General features: G+C 34.9%; 1 pseudogene; it reads left to right on the top strand.

Annotated features, from left to right (window-relative positions):
* Positions 1-8,185: 8,185 nt before the first annotated feature.
* Positions 8,186-9,315, top strand: LOC119807456 (annotated as a pseudogene).
* Positions 9,316-16,664: the final 7,349 nt, after the last annotated feature.

Genomic DNA, 16,664 nt, shown 5'->3' with positions numbered 1-16,664 from the left:
ATGCAATTTATTTAAAAATGTATAAGATGGGAGATTGCTATGTTAATCAAAATACATCAGACCCAGAAGGACATATACCTCATACAGAGATTATATGTTTAAAATTCATTAAGTGTGTGTGTGTGTATGTGTGTAGCCACATAAACCCACAAAATAAAACATAAGAGAAGAGTTCTTCCAGTGTTGATGGTGATAGTAGTGGTAGTGAAAAAAGTCTATATGGTAAAGCAGGCAATGGCTTGGGAGAAGTGGATCAGCAACAGCATGGCAGATGGATGAAATAATAGGAGATGCAGTTGAAGGCAGATTGAATAAATAGAAAGTACAATGTAGATGAGCCATAGTGAGGTTCATGTATCTTTCACTTTTATTTACAGTATTAATTCTTAAAAGAGTGTTGGAGAAAAATCCGTGTGTCAAGAAACAAGTTATCCGTATCACATATATACAAATTCAATAAAATCTTTTTTACTCAAAACTAAATCAAAAACAAAGCAAAATGCATTTTTATTTGTTTGCCTATATTCTTGTGTGAGACTTGTTTTAGAAATAACACATGACAGTTTGCTTATTTCATTTTGAAAAGTCTTTTGATATAAAAATGAAATACAGTTTAAAATGGATGTTGGGGTATCTAAATTATTATTTTAAATATTAAAGTGCAACGCTTGATATTTTACAATAATTATCTATTTGTTTCTTCCCTTTAGTTCTATATTTTCAAAAATTCTGGATTGCTGAGTTTGTAATCAGTGACCATCTACTTTGTGAAGAACATCATTTTGTATGCTAATTGATGCATTTAGTACTTGATTCATGGGCATTTGATAAGCATTTCAAAAATATTCTCAAATTATTTTATTTTAAATTCAAGTGAGCTTTTAAATATTATTTTGGTGGATTTACAGATTTGCTATGGATTCATACAAAAAAGATTTTATAATTAAAATGCTGACACAATGTGAACTATAAAAGCACAAACAGCTTGCTATAAAAATACTCATGATTGCTCCGACTTCCTTTGCAGAGCTTATACTACAGCAGCAGCCGTTGTGGCTGAAGATAATAGTGTGTGTTATGTATGGTTCGTACATATCTGCTCATCAGATGCTATTTTCGCTTTCCATACTGCTCAAACTTTTTCTCTTATCCTTAAAGTTGTAGTCACTTTACATTCCTGTTCTGAAAGATCACTTGTAATGAGCAGTCTCAATTAAGTTGAACTTCAATATGTCCAACTTTTTGATAAATCAATTAATTAGGTTTGACAGCAATTGCCTTTGACATGTGCTGTCACACCCTATCAAACCAAAGGAATTTGCACTCTAGGTAATACACAAAGTTTGGATAGAAGTCTTACAGACAAATAGATCATCATGAAATGTAAGAGTTGTTTGAAATAAATAAAGGAGGCAAGTTCTGCTAAAAGTGTTATATTCTCTCTCCTATAAAAGGATAAGGGCACAGAAAGCATGGCTCTAAGCAGTCTTCGGAGAATAATGTGACAGAAAGCACAGAATAAAGAACAAGCTTCATCAAACCTAGATAGAACTGACAATTTCAATGAGATTATCGGGAGACAAGTAATTTTAACCTAAAAGAATGTTGACAATGTTTAATTTGTTAAATTTGTCACTCGGTAGTTAAGGTCAACACTTATGAATAATCCTGCTTACTGATTGATTTTAAGGGACTGTTTCCTTAATGTGGACATGTGCTTTTCAATTCTAACCTTATTTTTTTTTTTTATTTTGACATTGGCATCAATTTCTTTAGGCATTAAACACATATGTTGGTTTATATACATACAGCAACTATATGATGTTTCATAGTTTAAAATATTATAAATCAAAGCAACAACTCTGATGACAAGAGAAAAAATCTAAAATTAATTAAGGCTACTATTGAAATTATATGTAATAAAATTGCATACAACCTGTAATTTACATAATAAAAAAACTAGGATATTCCATTCCTAAAGAACATGGTGGGAAGTAGATTTTCAGGGAATAACTGTTAGAGAATTAGGCAGTCAATATGCAGTCAATAACAAAGTTTTCAAATGTGTCTACTTTGTGCACTGTTGCTATAGAATTTGGGTACCAATGTTGTAATCCAAACATAAACCTTTCTCTACATATCTGCCTATATTCATCAACATTCTAATCTTTTCATCATCTACTGTGAAGGAAAAACTGCTCTGGAATAATTCTTTTGTACACTGTAAAGATTGTTATTTGTATTGGTTTTGAAAAAGCTGACTGGCCAGTTACTAGCCAAAAAGGAAGCATTGGTGGGACAACCAAACTAAGTGTACTGGGATGAAGAAGGGTAGCAGCAGAGGAGATGCTATCCAGATGCAGAGAAAGCAGGATGTGTAGAAAATGAGATAACAAGCCATGAATCATAAGGCAGAGGGTAGATGAGAAATATGGGTTAATTTATATGTAAAATTTAGCTAGTAACAAGTCTAAGCTATTGGCTAAGCATTTATAACTAATATTAAGTCTCCAAGTCAATCATTTGGGAACTGGTAGGAGGTCAAGACAAGAAACCTCTGTCAACTAAATGGTGTCCAATAACTGGGACCACATATATCCACATAAAGCCTGAAAAAGCTTTAAAATGGTTCTAAATGCACAGAAAGGAAGATATAGACAACCATATCTATATCTATCTATCTATCTATCTATCTATCTATCTATCTATCTATCATCTATCTATCTATCTATCTATCTATCTATCTATCTATCTATCTATCATCTATCTATCTATCATCTATCATCTATCTATCTATCTATCTATCTATCTATCTATCTATCTAATCTATCTATCTATCTATCTATCTATCATCTATCTATCTATCTATTTATCATCTATCATCTATCTATCATCTATCTATCAATCTATCTATCTATCTATCTATCTATCTATCATTTTAAAATAAAGTCTTTATAAAGGGAGTAATGTAAAAAAAGTAAGCCATGTAAAGTTGAGAAATGCACAAAGATGTTGTAAAGAGACTGCTAGTTATTTGATGGCCACTTAGCCCTGAAATAATCACACAAAAACTGTATTAATTAAATCACTGCTTAGTTCATTAGCTCTAGGCTTCATATTGGCCAACTATTCCATATTAATTTAACCCATTTTTAGTAATCTGTGTATAACCAACATCTATCTCTGGTGGGGCTCTACGTTTCTCTCTCACTCTGCCTCCTTTCTCCCAGCATTTAGTTACATTTCCCCAACTACCTAAGTTCTGCCCTATCAATAGGCCAAGACAGCCTCTTTATTAACCAGTGTAATTCACAGCATATAGAGGGGAATTCCACATCACAAAGAGTCTGAACCCTGTATATTGTTATGTTGTCTTTATTTTTTTGTTGCTAAGAGACACTGGATTACAAAAGCTGCTAGATTAAACCAAACTATATATTTAAAAAATATCTTGACTCAAAATTTAAGTTAAATATGTGTTGCTTTGGGGGAGAGGTTATGATTTATTTCCACAAGAAATGAGAAGGTATGAATTCATTCTGGGATATATACATACACAAACACACACACACACACACGCACACGCACACACACACGCACACACACACACACACACATATATATATATACATATATATATATGTATATATATACATATATATATGTATATATATATGCCTAGAAGTGCATCAAGACATGTGATTTATATTTTACCTTTTCAAACATAAAAATGTTCTTTGGGGGGGCTGGAGAGATGGCTCAGCGGTTAAGAGCATTGCCTGTTCTTCCAAAGGTCCTGAGTTCAATTCCCAGCAACCACATGGTGGCTCACAATCATCTGTAATGAGGTCTGGTGCCCTCTTCTGGCCTTCAGGCATACACGTAGACAGAATATTGTATACATAATAAATAAATAAATATTTAAAAAAATGTTCTTTGGCTGGCTTGTATAGTGAGGTCTTTACTTGTATTAATTCAGATATGTATGTTACTTTTAAAAGTTTGTGTATTTTCAGAGCAAGGGGACCAGACTCCAATAAAACGGATGGCTCAGGTGATCCAGCATCCCAAATGCTTCAAGACAGCTGACTGAGATGATCCAGCCCACAGAATATTCCAGTTAAGATGTAACAATTTTTCTTTTTTTTCAAGGTTTCCCCTATGATACTAATACCCACAAACAACATGAAGTACTCTAGAGTACAATGTCCAAATTCCCAAGAGATGGGTTATGGGTGGGTTGTGGTTATTCAGTAGATAATGAATGTTTGCCTTTGTTTAGGGGGATTTGTTACAAATTGTTATTGATCTTATTCAAAAAATGCCCAGCTAAATAATAGAGTAAAATTTAAGATCACTTTCTAAAGCAAAGAGGGGGTATGATATAAGAATGATAGGGAAAAAGGTAGATTAGTGAATCTACTTTAATCAAAAAAAGCTATTAATTTCAAAATATTTTTTGTTAGTATGGTTTGTGATATATTGATACAAATTTAAAATTAATTTTATTATGCTGTATGTACATTTATACCTTTGTTTAGGGTTTTGTGCTTATGCAGCTCATTTAAAATTGTAATGTATAATTAAGAAATACAGATTAATAGCCTTCTATATTAGTTAAATTTATAGTCATGTTAGGTATGTTTTCAAGGTCATATACACATATATTTAGATAAAAAATGATCATTGAACACTACAAAGACCTACAGACCAAACATTTAATATGTTTAATATTTTTTTTCTGAAAGTAAGACACAACTGCTCCTGGCAGCATCAATCTTACTTCAGAGTAAATGATGGACATCGAAGAAACTCCATATAGAATTTGTTTTTCTTATGGCAAAACTTAGATTTTGGCAAAGAAACTGCCGTGCCTCAATTGTTGAGAGTATACTGTCCAAACTGGACCAGCAGGATGGAAATTTAAAAAGCAACTGTCAAACTTAGACAAGACAAAGTAGACAGTCCTTCAAACTTCCCTGTTTCTCAGAAATGTCCGCCCGATATACTAGGCCTGTAGTCCAAACTTGGATACCCCAACATTATAGAAGAAATTTGGGTGACTTTCTAGGCAGCCAGGTGTCTCTATCACTAGGTAGTATTTCACTGTTCTGTGGTCTTTGTTGGAGAGTTAAAGACTAAATAATCAGACAAAGATTTCTTAGTTAGGATAGAAAGTGAATTAGGTACAAAACTTTAAACTCACCAAGATAGGATAGATAATGAGTATTTTCTATAAATTTGACAAATATAAATATACTGAATATTGTAACTGTAATCCTTACTGAATAACTGTTTTGTTGTATATAATTTTACTATGTTAAAAATAAAAAATTCATTTTTAGTTAGTTAGACAAAAGGGGAAATGCTGTGCAATATTCCTTTTGTAAACTATAAAGGTTTGTTGTTTATTGATTTAATAAAAAGCTGACTGTCTGGTAAACAGGCAGGAAGTATAGGTGGGGCAACCAAACCAAGTATGCTGGGATGAAGAAGGCCAGAGGTAGAGACGATGCCAGTCAGATGCAGCGAAAGCAGGACATGTAGATATTATTATAACAACAAACCATGAGCCATGTGGCAGAAAGCAGATAAAAAATACAGGTTAATTTCAATGTAGAAGTTACCTAGTAACAAGCTTAATCTATCAGCCAAACATTTACAATTTTTACTAAGTCTCTGAGTTGGTTATTTAGAGTCAGTTGTGACAGGAAAACTTCATTAACAAAAGACAACTGTGAAAAGCAATGAATGAGGAGTCATATGGCTGTCAAAGGTGCTAAGGATAAGAGACCATTGTACACTTAGTCCTAACCAAGATATTTACATCTTACCCTATTAGACTCTGGGAAATTTATAGTAAAGGGAGCAAGGTGTCTTCTAGAGCTGCAAGACAGAATGCAAAGTTATAGAATGTCATCCTGTAAAATCAACATAACCAGTATAATAGTCAGCTCACAATATCTCTGGCTACTTGTACTAAGCACACACAAGATTAGCCCTGTCAGAAAACAGCCATGGAAAGGGAGGAGTTCATGGGGACCTACTGATGAGCTATTAACTATCAATAGATTCGTACAGATAGGGAATTATTATCTCTGGCTGTTTACCCACTCCTCTACTTATAAGGCACCAAAGGAGAACTCCAAATTGACAGCTACACAGACAGCTATGTTTCTAATTAGAGGGTCACAAAAAATCAAACAAAAACAATAAGTAAACATGAATTTGAAAGACAAAGTTGCAGGGAGAAAAAGCAAAGACATGGGGAATAAGCAAGGGGGTGGGGAGGAAAAGACTGTTTAACTGTTAGCAGATACTGAAAACATGTTGAAAGGCTAAGAACAAATGAAATGATAGATAGATGATATATGCCATAGGAAAAATAATGCAAAGAACACTGAGGTGGTTTAAGAAAGAGTGGTCTTAAACATATATTTATGCATGCACTTATTCTCTAGGCTAGGGTTCAATGCCAAAATTATGCACGCACACACACACACACACACACACACACACACACACGTATAGAGACAGGAAGGTATTTAAGAAAAGTAGAAATTTAGAGGCTCTATAATTTTTAATACTACATATAAAGGTAATTTGGTAAATATATAAAACTGAAAATTGTCTTACCGACACAGAACTGCTCACAGAGGAGAACAATAATGAAATTTCAAGAACAATCATTTTTTTTTCATTTTACACAAACATTTCATCAATTTTAGTCACTTTTCTTATCATCGACACCTACTATTCATTGTAAAGTCGGACATAATTAAAGAATTAAATAATTGAATCCTGATAAACTTTCTAAAAGTCATTTTAAAATTTGCTTTTAATGAATATTTGATCAGATATTTATACAAAAACAAAAATTTAATTGCTCAAGATAATATTATTATTAATTACCTTACTTCTTTGTGCAGCATGAGTCTTTCGGATTATGTATCTGTGAACATCCAGCCTGTTGCTTGCTCTTGGGAATAGTTTCAGAAGAACACAGAACATCTTCTACTTAGGATTTATCTATTTCAGCTTTTGTTTTACAACTGAGCTATCATGGCTGAAACAGAAGCTGAATAATCTTCGTATCTGACAATATTCCTGGTGGGTACATTAGAGAAGAAGTTCCCCAATTCTTGAGCAAGATGCACTGTTCTCAAATTGTGGACCTCAGATGGGTAACCACCAGAGAATTTGCTTAACATACAAATTATTGAGGCATCCCCATAACTCCCAAAACAAAATCCTAAGGCTATGTCTGGCTATCTGATTTTTATAGCCTTCAGTGGATTCTAATTCATATTTTCAGAACTGTTTCTCAGGATAAACTACAGTTTGTTAGCTTAATCTATCATTCCTTCCTCTTTCGTTCAAGTGTCTTTAAGTAAAGGTTACTTTTTTTGAAGCTAGCTATATTTGCATATGTGTTGTCTGTGCTAGCTTTCATGATGCACTGATTGAGCTGAATATTATAGCACATACCATACAACGTGGAACTGTGAAACTAAGTTGCTTCCATGACTTGAAGAAGCATCACAGTTCATTTCATAGTGATACTGACTGCTGAGATAAGGGATCCACAAGGCTAGAAATTCATCCATTGAAGTAAGGAGCCACCTCTAACACACTCTCAGATATCGGTGTGGATTCTTATCTACATCTATGTCCTGGACATCATAACTAACAGAAATGAAGACTCTTACTGACTAGGACTCCTATACACGAACAGCAAAATCTATGTGGGGGTAGGGGCCAATGAGTTAGAGAAAAATAACAAGTAAAAAACTGGCAGCAACTTAACAAGCTATCAGTAACAAGTAAAACAGAAAGACAAATCACAAAATTGGTAGGGATGACATTCTACAATGAAGCTTTAAAGAGGGGCAAATGTTGATGTGTAAAACACCAATCTTTACTTCCTTTTGAAGCCTTCTGGGTATTTACACAAAATTTGTCAGCAGGCCAATGAACTAGTCTCTAATCCTGATAGATATTTCTACTATTTTATATAATGATTTTTGTCATTTTTGAAGAACATGAGTTTTTAAAAACTACAGGAGCTCTTTATCAGCCCTCCCATTCCCTTGCTTGCTTTCATCGGGGTCAAAGAGACTCTGGCCATAGTTTGTGGCTGGGAAGGGAGACAGGAATGTGAAGCTGAAAGAGTGGTGGTCAGAAGATGTTAGGGGAAGATGAGAACTAGGAGCAAACTTTAACTGAGGACCTAGTTATATCGAAATAGAAGAAAGGTGCAGAGTGGACAGGTGATATTATCCAATAGGAACTTTGATCTTTGGTGAAAGCTTCAAGTTTAGGTGTGTCATTGCTGAGCCTTTATGAGAAAGATGATGTAATGATTGTGGTAGAGATAGGGAAGATCTTCAATACATAAAAGGAAATGATGAAATGTATTGCCATTCCTACCAGCATTTTCTTATTATTCATTTTATTTAAGTGTACCACTTCTCAACTTTGAAGAGAGACTATGACTTTATATTCAAGAGAGGTTTCTGGTAAAAATTGATCTTGGTATCCATGTGGATGACTTCATTGTTAATGTGGCTTACACTTTCATATTATCAGTATAGATTTGGGAACTCAAGTGACAGAGCAGAAATCTGATGTCAATAAAGCCAATCACCTTTGTATCAATTAAAAACCAGAATACACAAGTGACAGACTAGAATAAAGTCAGTCACCCACTCATTTAATTGCTACCAAAAGAAGGTATGTTTTCATACCAGTTGAAGTAGCATATAATCCATGAATATAAAACTATTATCCAGAATCTCACAGACTATTAGTTAGACTCTGAAAGGCTGTTTGAGTTATGTTAAATATCTCAAATTTATGCTGTTGATATGCCCCCAGCTAATAAGAAGGCAAGACAAAAGATGCAAGACAGTGTACCACCATTTACAAATGAGACCATTCATAACAATATTGTCTGAAAATGAAACCTTGCCAAGCCTTTTCCGTGAGGTGAAATGAGGTATTGATGTCATGCTTTTTAATGTTAAGAGCATTTGAAGATGAGAAAAATGCTTGAATGGGTGTGGCATAGTGTGTCAAGCATGAGTTACCGCAACCATTAATATTCTCTATGACAAGGAGGCTGAATTTGTTTCCCACTTTAAATTTACTGTTTTACTTATGCCCAATGGCTCCATGTGGATATTCAGTGCTTCCTTTGAGCCTGACCTCCGTAAGTCTGAGATGGAGTTCAATGATACAGAGCAAAAAGCTCTTCTCTAGATTTCTGCAAGTCAAGAAACTCAGAACAAAAAGAAGCCTACTAAAACTGTATAGAAAGCCATCAGTGTAAAAACAAGACAATGGGGCTGGGAACCGACAGTCTCACTATGCAACTTTCACTGTCCTGGTATTCACTTGAAACTTGAAACTCATTGAGAGCATTCTGCCTTTGCCTCCTGAGTTCTGTGATTGATAGCATGTGCCACCATGCTTGCCTTACTTTTTGAAATATTTGGACTTCTGTTCTTTGAAAGAAAACCCAGGAACCACATGAATAGACAGAAGAGAAGTGACTTTCTGAAACTGTACTCAGGTGAGTTTCTGGGGTTTCCTAGAGAAAGGTTACAATTGGTAACTCTGAAATGCTGTCTTAGGAACCAAAGCTCCCACTGATGTAAGAGGTTTTTAAAATGACATGACACTAAAACAGATTGGGATTTGCTCATAAAAATGAATAAAAGTTACAAAAGAAAATGCTAGAAATTAATACAAACTTGTCAATTTGCATGATCTTGCTAAAATGCTTAGTTATAATTCACAGCATTTGCATTTAAATTCTTGAGGATTTCCCATGCGTTCATTGCTCATCTTGCACTCACATGTAATGGTTGCTATGGGTGACCCAGAAATGAAACCAATCATAGCACTGTAATTTAAAACTAAAACATCTGGCAAAAATCTTTCCTCTCCGAGCCTGTTGTCGTAGAAGTAAATGAAAAGGTCGGGAGACTTTTCATTTGCCTCTGTGATAACATGAGCTACTTGAACTAAGGAACATATTAATGTTTTCTCTGAAGTTTTCTATTACATGTCAGGATCCCCATTCCAAGACATCACAGTGGAGGTGATAGAAAAAGACAGATGATAGAGTGAAACAGTTGGTACTAACACAAAATAATCAGGCATCTTTATATTTCCACTTTACATTATAACAGGAAGCTTGATTAGATTCTTATTCTGTGGTTTTTACCTAAAAATAAACCTAGCTCAGGAGGAAGGTTTTTTCTATATGTGCTGATTCTTATAGAAGAATTTCTTTTAAAGGCACAGGCATATCACAATCACAAGGACTTAATTCTTGCATACAGAAAGCCAGTAAGTGCCAGAAGGGATTCCCATGTGTTATTTCATGTGTTCAAAATATACTAATGAAGTCTTTTCTTAGAAAACAAGCCTTTATTTGTGTTCATGAATATGACCATTTTAGTATTGTCAAAGAAAACATTATAAAACTGTATTTAAAATTAGAACACTTAGTACTATCGAGACCAGTTAACAGTATACATAAGAGATTTTAACAATGCATATGGCATACTAGGTGCTATATCGGCAACTGGCCTCTAAATTACAGTCCCTTTTATTAATTATTTATTTTCACAAACTAAAATAAAAACAAATGCTTCTCAACATATGATGAGGTTATATCCTGTCAGACCATCATACGTTGAGCATAAAGTAAGTTATTAAACCTATTACTGATGAAATCAGGAATGGTGCCTAGCCGGGCGGTGGTGGCGCACGCCTTTAATCCCAGCACTCGGGAGAGGCAGGCGGATCTCTGAGTTCGAGGTCAGCCTGGTCTACAAGAGCTAGTTCCAGGACAGGCTCTAGAAACTACAGGGAAACCCTGTCTCGAAAAAACCAAAAAAAAAAAAAAAAAAAAAAAAGGTGCCTAAATGTTCATGTGCTTAATAACCACTTGCCTACTGGTGGTGATGCCTTAGGAAATTATGAAGTGTTGAAGAAGTCGATCGCTGAGGATGGGCCTTCAAGTGTCACAGGTCAGCCCTGCAATCGCTCTGGCTCTTGGATTCCAGATCCACCAACATTCAATGATAAGCCGTCTTACTCTCCTGCCACTGTGGATGGGGACATGCATTTTTGGTAGAAGGAACTTCCCTCCGAATTCATACCAAATAAACCACAGCTCTCTTCTGGTGTTTCTGTCGGGTATTGTGTCAAATTGAGGAGAAAAATAAAAACATTTTTTCTTTTTTTCCCTTTTCTTCCTCCTTCTACCCCTCCTTTTCTTTTCTTCCTTCTCTTCCTCTCCTTCTTCTTCTCCCTGTTTTTCTCTTTCTTCTTATCCCCCTACTCCTTTTCGTCTTCTTCTCCTCTCTTCCTCTCTCTCCTCTTTTTTCTCTGTCTCCTTCTCCCTTTCCCTCTTCTCTTTCACCTTCTCTTCTTCCTCCTCTTCCTTCTGTTAGTTTCTTTTTTGTCCTTTTGAGTCAAGGTTTCTCTGTGTAGTCCTGGCTGTCCTAGAACTATTTCTGAAGAAAAGAGTGGATTCAAACTCAGAAATCCTCCTACCTCTCACTTCTCACTGCTGGGATTAAAGACATCCACCACCATCATCCAGATGAAATACAACTTCTAAGATGCTGAACCCAACAAGCTTTATACTAACAACGGTTTGCCCTTCTAACTCTATGGCTGACAGGGCTCTTTGACTGTGTACTACTGCACAGCATTAGGAGAGCTCATATCACCTTATCAACAGAGTGGGTAAAGAACAAAATTTAAACTTGCAATGTAGTTTTTGTTGAGGGAATATAATTCTTATGCCACTGTAAATATGAGGATTGTGAGTTAAATAATGAAAATTTATAAATAGTCTATAGAATACAGAATATTTGAAATTTTATCATGAAATTTAGAAAGAAGATTTATATACCAAGTACTGTTTAAATTTCAAGTAGTGCAGGTTTATATTAAGTAAGAAAATGCAGAAATGTTCAGAACAAAAAATAATCAGCTTGAAATAGTGATAATAGACATCATGTTTAGGGCCAAATTGTCTGCCATTGCTGATTATTCACATTTTGACCACTTATGAGCCTGCACATAATCACCATCCTCAGTTATAAAGATTTTCCCATAAGTTCTGGAGGCAACATTAGTATTTGGTCTAAGAAAAAATATTAGAAGGCATCTTGACAATGTTTTCACTTAGCAAAACATGAGTAGTAGTTTCATCTCTAAAGCCTATGGCCTCCCTAGCCACTGGTTCTTCCCCATGTGTCAGGAATCATGGGTTCTGACTATTGAACAGGCCTAAAGTTCAATTGGATAATATTAGTTACCCCCATCATAATGATGCCACTGCTGTACCAGTTGTGGTTTCCCACTGGCCAGCAATGTTGCTTTGCATGGGGTCTCCTTGGATGTATGTGGTTCTCTTCCCTCAATCATATCAGAACACTTTCTGACACTAGGAAAGTTAGTCAGCAGAAAGAAATCTCTTGCTCAGCCCCAAATTAATTCGTCTGTGTTCTATATTCAAAGTGTGTGATTTTTGTCATCAGAAACTTGATTTTATGTTTAAGTTTGGTGGAATAGCAAAAGTGATGGCAATAATTTATATTGTTTGGGGGACCTATGGGCCTTCTCTGAGCAACAACTCATAGGAAGAGTTTCCGCACAGCACTGGGAATTGTTTAATGACTAATAGATTCTAGGGTGAGCATCATCTACTCATGGGGTTTGTTGGTATCTCTGTACCACTATTATTATTGTATTTGAAATATGCCTATAATTTAGTGAGTTTCCAATTTTTCTTCCACACATGCAAGGCTCAGGGTACATCACCAAAGAGGGAACAACCAGAATGCAATATTATAAGGTTTTATTCCACAAAGGCATATCTTCTGGATGTGAAATACCCATAGATTGATGAAATTTCTCTACTATGCTTAATTGCATAAGTCCTGCATGAGAATGGTTCAACCAACATTTTGTTCTGGAGGGTGGAGAGGACCAGGAAGGGCAATTCCTACTGGAGGGATGAGTGACTTGTATTGCCTGTTGGCTGAGGATTTGTCACTTCCATCACCCACTGCAAAGTACTCAGTGCTCTAGTAGATATCCTCCTACCAATGTTTACACAAGCACTGCCGAGCAAACTCAGAAGCTCACAAACACACTCACACAAAGGCACATGTTGGAGAGGGAGTTCTTAGAAAGAAGAGGGCTTCAGTTGAACAGACAGTATGATGTGAGAAGGCAATGGGTTATAGTCACTAAAATGCACCATATATATGCATGAAACTGTCAAACACCAAATGAATATCTTAATTAAAAGTGTGGACTTGAAACTCTCAGAATAAAAAGACTTTCTAATTACGTCTTAAATTTAGAAGTACTAAAAGTGAAGACCAACCAAGTAAATAAAATAATTTTTACTACTCTGCATAATCACAGCACCATAAACAATTCAGACCTGTGTGAGGTTGCAGAACAGTAATGTCTCCAATAAGAAACAACTTCTAGGAATTTGCTGAAAACAAACAAAAAAACCAAATAACTTTAATAGATTATTACAATTATACTGCCTGCCAAATACAAAATATAACTAATATAAGCAACAGACCATAAAACATCACAAATCAGGCCTGCAGAGATGAGTCTGTGGTTAAGGGCACTGGCTGCTCTTCCTGATATCCTTGGTTTGGCTTCCAGCACCCAAAAGGCACTTAACAATAGTCTGTAACTCTAGTCTAATCCAATGCCCTGTTCTGGTTTCTGCAGGCACTACATGTATGAGCTGCACAAACATTAATATGGGAAATGAACCCATATAAAATAAAAAATATAAAATCTCAAAAACAAAGTCACCAATACATAACAAATATTAACCTTAGCATGAAAATTGAAATGAAAGTTTAACTGATGCAAAGATTTTTATTCTTTTACCCACATACCTGTCGAATGTCTCAAAGTTTGGAAGCACATTGTGTTGGTAAATAAAATAAATATTCTCTTTCAGATAATACTTCTGCAATTTGTAAGAACAGGGCAATTGTTGACCATATACAGAGACGTTTTCAGTTGGCATGGTTGGGAGGGACATTACTGCTGCTAACCAATGAGTCTAAGTCAGGGATTTTGCTCAGGATCATGTAATATGCAAAGCACGATCTTCCATAATAAAACACTGACTGGTCAAAAAGACTAATAGTGCCACATTTAAAAACTCTTACATTTGGTTAGCTTTACATTATTGACTATAAAATAAGTAACATACATAGAAAAATCATTTAATCTAGTAATTTATTCTTCAGATTTAGTTACAGATAAAAACAATGTATACAGAATTATTGAAACATAGCAAGGCATGACAAAAAGAAACAGGTGAACAAATATGATATTTATCAATAAGCATTAAAGAATCAATCCATATGCACATGAAAAATGAACAGATAGATGATTTGTGTTTTACTATAGAACTACCTCAGATATACTATAAAAAATAAGTTTAGAAAATGAGGAGCAAAGTATCCATATTCTTACGCATCTGTAATGTTGAGGACTTGAGGAGAACAACCAAATAAGGGAGGATGTTTGATTTTAGTTGTTTTCAATCAAGAAAATATCAGTTACTCTAGGAATAAATACAAGGAAAAAGTATTATTTGGAAAAGTACCTTAAAAGAGACAACGTGAAAGACAAATATATCAAAGGAGTCCTTAATAAGTAAAACAAATAGTTTAAGCCTAAATAAAATAAAGGAAGAAATCATATTTTCCCCATATTGTTGACTACATCTAGGCAAGCATCGGTTTTGTTTAAATGTAATGACTGTTCATGTACTTTCATAGAAAGCTGATTTTCCAAGGCACCTACAAAGGGAAATGAAGCACTATTCCAAATACTTAGAAGAGCCAAGTAAAAAGGCATGGAGCACCAAGAATTATCCTCCATGAGCAAAATGGAATTCTAACTGACTGGATCTCTGAAAATTGTTAATTAAGTTACAGGCTAATCTTGTAAAAGTAATTATTTTTAACATTAAACACAACCAGTAAAAAAAATAGGAGACTTATTTTTCTCACTGCTGCAACCTCCAAGATCCACTGCTGTGTGGTGTTTTTTTCCAAGTTTTAATAAGAAATTTGATGATGAATGGTTCCTGCTGGTATTTTTAAGGCAGCCAAGGTTAGAAGACAAAAGCACTTGCTAATAATTGTGTATTAGATGGAATGAATTGAAGCATGTAGAGAATGACAACAGAGCCATTCTTGGCTTCAAAAGATCCTATCAAGCTATGCTTTAAGAATTCCTTAGTTTCATTATTGTTACAAATCTAACAGTTAGCTCTCTCCCATTAGCACTCCCTCCCAAATTAGCTGGGTACCTACATATTCAGCTGTCAATCACATCAAAGGAATCCCTGCCTTTAAAAATAGCTGCATACCTGTGGATACAGCTCAGCATTAATGTACTTTTCTAACATGTGTAAATACCCCATGAAGTCAACATAACAAAACCAAAATGTAGAGGAAACAAATATTTAGAGTGACCTTGAAAATTTTGAGACAACTAAAATTTTAATTTAAAGACATGTTAAGCATCCTTACCATTAAGTGATATTGTATGATATAATAGTTTAATTATAGGTTATGGTGGTATCTAAAAGCTGTTCAAATAGCAGTCATCACAAGATCTCAAATAATACCAAATACACATTCACTTGCTATATTTTAACCAGAAAAGAAATGTTTTGTTCCTAAAAGAGTATATAAGCTATTGATGATTTGAAAGCACCAGCAACATCTTTCTAAACACATAGTCTGCCCCTGTGTTCTGCCATTATTTTGTTGAATCAAGTAACTCACCAAGTCAGCATTTCATTCCTTTAGATTTACTTATAATTAATACTATTTTTATGGCTGATTCTGCTGAGCAACTCATGACTGGAAAGATCACGAGGGGACAGCAAGATGGTATCTTTAAGTTAGACAGACCACAATGCATACAAGGCTACTAGAAGATAAACAAACAAACAAACAAACAAACAAAAACCCCAACTATCTTAAAACTTTCACAAATCAGTTCTACTGAATCCCCATTTCACTAGAAATGGGAAAGAAAGGATGTTAAAATTTTTATATACACCAGGAAAAATTTCCTCTCAACAAGGATTTTGAAATAATTCATTTGGGCTGTTGCATGTGTTATTTCCTCTTGGTATATTTATGGAAAGCAATGCTCTCCTACAGCTAGGATCTTCTGCAGTGCCCAGCTTTCTCTGTGGTTCAGTATGATGCTTAAGCTGAAAGTGTCTTTTTAAACATTATTAGGTAGATTTTGCCTCCTCTGTGAAGTCTATAGACCAACACCAAGGAGCTGACATTTAACTAACAAATTTTCCTTTAGATGAATGATTTGAGTCAAGTGGCATAAAATGACTTCAAAGTGCTCAGAAATTGAATCCGAGAGTCAGATTATGTTGAACAGCAGCCTCCAGGGCATTTTTTATAGCCATGTCAGAAGTTCAACTTTCCTTCTACTGAGGGACTTACAGACTAATGCACTACAACGTAATTCCTGTAGTCCTAATTACGCTATCACATTCTGTTATGAATTGGAGTTTGCAAAACAAGGTAGCTCCAATACTACTGGGA

This window comes from Arvicola amphibius, chromosome 2, assembly GCF_903992535.2.
Source record: "Arvicola amphibius chromosome 2, mArvAmp1.2, whole genome shotgun sequence".
In the NCBI taxonomy this organism is placed as follows: Eukaryota; Metazoa; Chordata; class Mammalia; order Rodentia; family Cricetidae; genus Arvicola; species Arvicola amphibius.
This window is presented reverse-complemented; position numbering and strand designations above follow the sequence as displayed.